Genomic DNA, 6,910 nt, shown 5'->3' with positions numbered 1-6,910 from the left:
AGTTTCATTAAACCAAGCAAATTCCAGGGAAAACCAATCAGGTTGTAAAGAATTTACATCCTTCCTTTTATAAATGATCCTCCTGACTCTCTCTTTTTTAATCTTCCTAAAAGTTGGTTGGTTTTTTAATCTTCTTTAAACTGTCACTCTCCTTCCTTTCTCCCATTTTGCCCAAGTACAGTCATTTTGATATATTTGCAGCAGCCAAGCACCCATTGCCAAAGACGTATGCTCTAAATATTCTCATCAGATTCCATGTAGCTGCAGAACATGGAGAGACATTTTTCAGTGGTGCTGGGTACTGGCTTGGGGATTCAAAAACACCCCTTGAGGCATGAAATCCTCTGTGTTAAACCTAAAATAGTAATGTTCATCTCAATCATCTAGATGATAGCTGTAGAAATGTCCTATGGGTTAGATTTTTATCACCAACGACACTTCCCTACCCATGCCTGCTTGAGGTTTAAACCTTCTTAACGTGTTTTTCTTTAGCAAGCAACCAGTCTGACTCACCTGCTGTTTCTATGAAATAGAGCAAAAATGTGGCTTGATGAAACTTAATGGCTGATCCTTGTTTAGATATAATCTTCTCAATCAAGTTATTCCAGCGGGTGCACCTGGTTTATGTTGTAACTGCTTCTCTGGAGTGGAAAGGAGCAGGTGAATAATATGGTAGAACCAGAGGCCAACTGAAGCCTTAGGCTTGGGTGAGAGAGCTCCTGATGGCTATGGAGGGCCATATGGTGGGAAACAATGGTGGAGAAACCTCTGGCCACAAGATGCCATCCCCAAATTGGTTCAAGTTGGCTGATTGCCCATAAGGCTCTCAGGAAGAAGCAAAACAAGGTCAAAGAGCGTAAATCCAATAGATTTTATAAAACAGCGGAGTTGTTAACAATTACCGGCAGGATCAAATACTGTTCAAGTTACATATTTGTGTGTATAATTCCTCCTAATGGCACCAAGTTCAATGTCATATGAAGTATATCCTAGAGGGAATCCTGTGAGACTAGGCATTTTTAATGACTGAATAATCCTTATGATCATCATGGTGACCTATAACGCTAAACCCTTTCTTTTTCTTGTGCCTTCATATATTAAATACAGTTTTTTGAGGCTTTTTCACCTTTAATATATCAGTTATTTTACAGCCACACTTAATAAAAGAACTTGGTACTTTCTACAAGGCATGGCTTGAGGCTGATTTTTTGATACCCCTGTAATCATAAATGAAGTGTCGCCTGTGGTCCAGATGACATATAAAATGGGGGACACAAAAATTTTATTCTGTTAGACCTCAGGGTTGCCTCTTTATCACTTTGGTATTTCCTTTGTTTATTCTCAAGGATGCTTTAGGTATATGAATAGCATCTACTGGTCAAATGCAACTTGTTTATCAAAACACCCATGTAGTTGAGTTTCATGAAATGTGTGCTGTTTTCTCATCAAAACCATGGTCTTGTCATGAGAACCTTCATAAATCATACTCCAAGAACAGCTCCTTAACTGCCTACTGTTTTCTTTTCAAATACCTGTTGTTAATCTTCCTGACAGTTCTGACAGTCGTGTGCCTGCAGCTTTGAATTCCACATGTTGTAAGCAGCTTAAAACTTCAAGCCAAAGGAAAAAGAATATACATCCTTGGTAGAGACCCTAGATTCTCCCATGCTGTGTTGCCATGGGCAGGCTAAGTTCAAAGAGAAGGTTTTTCTCAGGGTCTAAAATTTGTTTGTCAGCCACAGGAAGACACGGTACTGATCATTTTCATCACCAATGATAATAATAGCAGAATCTGCCATTTTTAAAGGATCAGACATTTTTACATGTATTTACTCTGACACTTTGGAGAAGGCAGTGGCACCCCACTCTAGTCCTCTTGCCTGGAAAATCCCATGGACACAGGAGCCTGGTGGGCTGCAGTCCATGAGGTCGCTAAGAGTCGGACACGACTGAGTGACTTCACTTTCATTTTTCACTTTCATGCATTGGAGAAGGAAATGGCAACCCACTCCAGTGTTCTTGCCTGTAGAATCCCAGGGATGGGGGAGCCTGGTAGGAGGCCGTCTATGGCGTTGCACAGAGTCGGACACGACTGAAGCACCATAGCATTGTGACACGTAGAATAGTTATATATAAGGTGACTCATTATCTAAGGTGTAACAGATGATGGACCTTATATCCAAGATGTTGGGATGCCCTCCAGATAGAGTGAGGGAGTGGAAGAACCAGAAGTCAAGCCTAGATGTTATTTAAAACATGTTTTGGGCTTCCCTGGTGGCCCAGTGGTTGAGAATCCACCTTCCAGTACAGGGAAAGTGGGTTCAGTCTTTGATCTGGGAAGATCCCACATGCCTGCAGAGCAACTAAGCCCGTGTCCCACAACTACTGAGTGCATAAGCCACAAATACTGAAGCCTGCTCTCCCTAGTGTCCGTGCTCCCCAACAAGAGAAGTCACCTCAGTGAGGAACCCATCCATTGCAACTAGAGTAGCCTCCACTCTGCAACTAGAGAAAGCCTGAGAGGAGCAATGAAGACCCAGCACAGGTAAAAATAAATCCTTTTTAAAGAAAAAAAGCTTGTCTTACTTCCATTTTGCTAAGCTGACCATCATCCAATCTGCCCTTTCTAATTTAGAAGGACATGTAACCCTTATTTCACTCTCATTACTTAAAGGAGCCAGTCCAGATTGTAATACCAATCAGAACAGTTCTCCAGAGGCCAGAGATTAAGATGGACTTAATCACAACGTTGGCACCTGCTTGTCACCACAGACTCTGTCCCCACTCCTCCTACAAGGACATTGTCAGAGGTAAATTCTGAGTTCTGGGTGTGGCAGGTGGAACTTCTTCAAACCTAAAGCTTGGGGCAAGCTCCCTCTGTCCTCAGTCACTCCTGATGACATGCACAAAAGGAGGATAATCCCAGCCTTCACTTGGAGCCACAGTGGACGGGTCTCCACGGAGCATCAAGTTCTGGGTGAGCTGTTCTGGGTACCATCTTGGCTGAGCCGTGCCAGTGTATGTTACATTTTAACTTCACCTACATTTGGAAAATGGGGCTTCTCTAGGTGGCTCAGCAGTAAAGAACCCACCTGCCACAGAAAAGAGATGCAGGTTCCATCTCTGGGTTGAGAATGCCCCCTGGAGAAGGAAACACAACCCACTCCAATATTCTTGCCTGGGAAATCCCATGGACAGAGGAGCCTGGTGGGCTACAGTCCATAGGCTCACAAAGAGTCAGACATGATTTAGCAACTGAGCATGCATGCATGCATATTTGGAAACTAGGGTATTTTAACACTTTCACATACTTAGCTTGACTGAGAATCTTCCTCCCCATAAGCCATCCAAGCTTTCAAAGAAGTATTGGAAAGCAGGGCTATCATGGGCATGACAAAGGGCTTAAACATAGGTGTGTGGTATATAAAAATTATAAAGGACATTTGTACATTTATAGTTTCCTCATTTTATAAGAGAACTCAATCCCCCAAACAATGACAAATATATGATAAAGCCCTTGGCAAGGACAAAGTCCTTAGCTGGCCTTCAAGGCCCTTTGGAGTCTTGGCTGACTTTCCGTCTACCCCTCCCCTTACAGGGCTTCAGACTCACTGTATTTCCTGAGCACACCTCACATGTACTTGGCTGCCCAATAACACTCTTTCCCCAGAGAGCTGCTGGTGCTCTCATTTTATCCAGTTCTTAAATCAAATACTCTTCCTTTGAGATGCCATCTTGGGCCAGCCTCTCAAAAATAGCATCCTCGCACTTCTCTGCCCCTGTGATGTTATGATTTAAGGAAATGAATATTTAGCTTTAATCCATGCTTCCTGGTTCACAGCTCTTCACACCCTTGGCATGTCCTAAAGCCATAAAAGTAGTGGGAGCATCTTTTCTTATAATATTTTGTTTCTTGTCCTCAGTTCCCAAAATCATTTCAGAGCCATAAAAGGTGAAATCAGTATCATTGTATTCATAACAAGTCCCTTTCTACCACAACTGAGTTTTGTATATCAGGTGACTTTCAGAACTCTCCTGAAAACGGCAGAGCAGGACTGGTCACATGGGAACCATCCATGAAAAGAGAGTTGGAACTTTCAATCCAGCATTCACAGTGCTTGGCATATAGAAAGAACTCAATACATGTTAACTTCATTGAAGATACTAATAGCAACTAAGTGTCATACTAAGTGAAGTAAGACAGACAAAGACAAATATGTGATATCACTTGTATATAGAATCTAAAAAAATAATACAAATGAACATATTTACAAAACAGAAAACAGACTCATAGATATAGAGAACAAGCTTATGGTCACTAAAGGGAAAGCAGAAGGGAGGAATAAATTAGGAATATGAGATGAACAAAAACTACTGCATATAAAACAGATAAACAACAAGAATTTTCTGTGTAGCTGTTGTTATTTTAGTCTCTAAGTTGTGTCTAGACTGTAGCCTGCCAGGCTCCTCTGTCCCTGGGATTTTCCAGGCAAGAATACTGGAGTGGGTTGCTATTTCCTTCTTCAGGCGATCTTCCTGACCAGGACTCAAACTTGTATCTCCTGGATTGGCAGACAGATTCTTTACCACTGAGCCATCTCAGGGAAGTCCTTTACTGAATATCACAGGGAACTATATCCAATATCTTGTAATAACCTATAATGGAAAGAATCTGAAAAAAATATATATATATATAAACTGAATCACTTTGCTGTATACCTGAAACTAATAAAATATTGTAAATCAACAATACTTCAATAAAAATAAATAAATAACCATGTTAGCTCAGTCTATTTGCCAAGTCCTGTGAATGCCAAGGATGTCGCTATGATGATGGAGGTGATCTAGGCTTCTCAGGCCCCAGCCCAGACCTTTTCTACCATGCCATGTTTTCTCCAGCAGAGCTGAGGCAACTTTGCTCTGGTTCCTTGAGTGTACAGTGAGTCTCATGTCTTTCCAACAAGAAACATCCAACAAGTTTCCATAAAGAGAAGCTTAGGACCTTTCCATTGGTGGGAGGGACTTGAGCTCAGCACTGATCTCCTCCCTTTTCTCAGAGTCCCTCTAAACGATGTTGGTCTGCAAAAAAGGCAGAAGGTATCAGGGATGTACATCCTAAAAGAGGATGCAATAGGGTTTCAAGAATGAGCCAAAAGGGCGAGATTTTTTTTTAACCCTTCTTAATGCATATTCTTTAAAAAATGCTGGTCCACGATAAGCTGTTGTTTCTGGAATGAATGAGTAAATGAAAAGAGCAATCTAGATTTATTATTTATATATGTGTCGGAGAGTACCAGGACAAAAGGAGAAAGCAGAGATGGATAAAAATGGTTCTCTGTGGGAGTAGGACTCAGAAGGAGGAAAGATAGTAGCAGTGGATGGTTGATTTTTCATTAGGTGAATCTTCATTATGGTTTCATTTTTCAAACTGTATTCATATATTACTTTGCACAAAAACCCCAAAATTGTTATAAAAATGTTTAGGAAGAGACATTTGATCAGTGACACATCTGTGAGCTCCTTCCATTCTGTGAATTTATTGCCTATACTGATCCCAGTAGCAAGTCCTGAGCCTCAGATACACTTATCTGATAGAATCTCCTTATATCTGGTAACCACCATCCTGGAGGTGAGGAAGAAATGTTCTGTGGATCAAACTGCAGGAGGTCAAAGATTTATTTGGGGAAATGGACAATTTTCACTTTTTTCCCCCCACATTGAGTGGCTTGTAGGATCTTAGTTCCCCAACCAGGATGGAACCCACACCCTCAGCAGTGAAAGCTGCTAACTACTGGCCTGCCTGAGAAGTCCCCAAATGGACTATTTTCAAGCAAGGATAATTACAATGAAATTAGGCGAGAGAAAAAGAGATTGTTCACCTGGGGTAATGCCCAAACATTTTATAACTATTTGTGGACTTAAGGAATCAATGAGCCAAACCAGCTTTTATAAACATTTCCCTTTTGTGATGTCAGAAAAATCTCAGTGTATGTCAAAGAATTTTCTAGAAGTGCCTGTACATCTTTTTGATTAAATTGTATCAACAGATCAACTGGCATAATGGGAGGTTTATTGACTCGGATCGATACAGAGTAATTATTATATCTACATTATATTTGAGAGCTAGCTGAAGGCTATTGACTAGTAAGCTCTGTTTTTTGATTTGTGTAGGTGGTGAGAGCTGGGAGGAAGGGGGTGTAACAGCCCAGTCATCACATGTCCAAGCTGTGGTCGGGCTGGCAGACTGATTGGGAAGCCACAGAGGGCACAGGGGGCAGGCAGTGTCCCAGTGACCTATGTGGGAAAGGAATTTGGGAAAGATTAGGGACAGGAATCTGTATAACTAAATCACCTTTCTGTATACCTGGAACTAACACAACATTGTTCATCAACTGTACTCGAATAGAAAATAAAATTAGGGAGTCTGGGATGCACATGTACACACTGCTATATTTAAAATGGATTCCCACCAAGAGCCTACTGTATAGCACAGGAAACTCTGCTCAAAGTTATGTGGCAGCCTGAATGGGAGGGGATTTCCGGGGAGAATGGATACATGTATATGTATGGCTGAGTCTCTTTGCGGTTCATCTGAAACTATGACAACATTGCTAATTGGCCATACTCCAATACAAAATAAAAAGAAAAAAAATAAAGTTAGTCCGCCCCACCCCCCCCCCCAAAAAAAAGAGCATCAGAGAGCTCTGCTTTATTCCCTCTACCCCCAGAAACCCAACTTGGCCACGGGCTGAGGCTCTGGTCATTCTCTATGTAGAGTTTGAAAATACTAAACACTTTCCCTACCCTACTTATCCGGTCATCAGGGAGCCTCTGCTTCGGAGGGTGAGGGAGGGTCAAGACATGCATATTCAAATTTTTCTGTTTTCATTGAATCTTCCCTGATTAATAT

The sequence above is a fragment of the Bubalus bubalis genome, chromosome 1 (genome assembly GCF_019923935.1).
Source record: "Bubalus bubalis isolate 160015118507 breed Murrah chromosome 1, NDDB_SH_1, whole genome shotgun sequence".
Lineage (NCBI taxonomy): Eukaryota > Metazoa > Chordata > Mammalia > Artiodactyla > Bovidae > Bubalus > Bubalus bubalis.
This window is presented reverse-complemented; position numbering follows the sequence as displayed.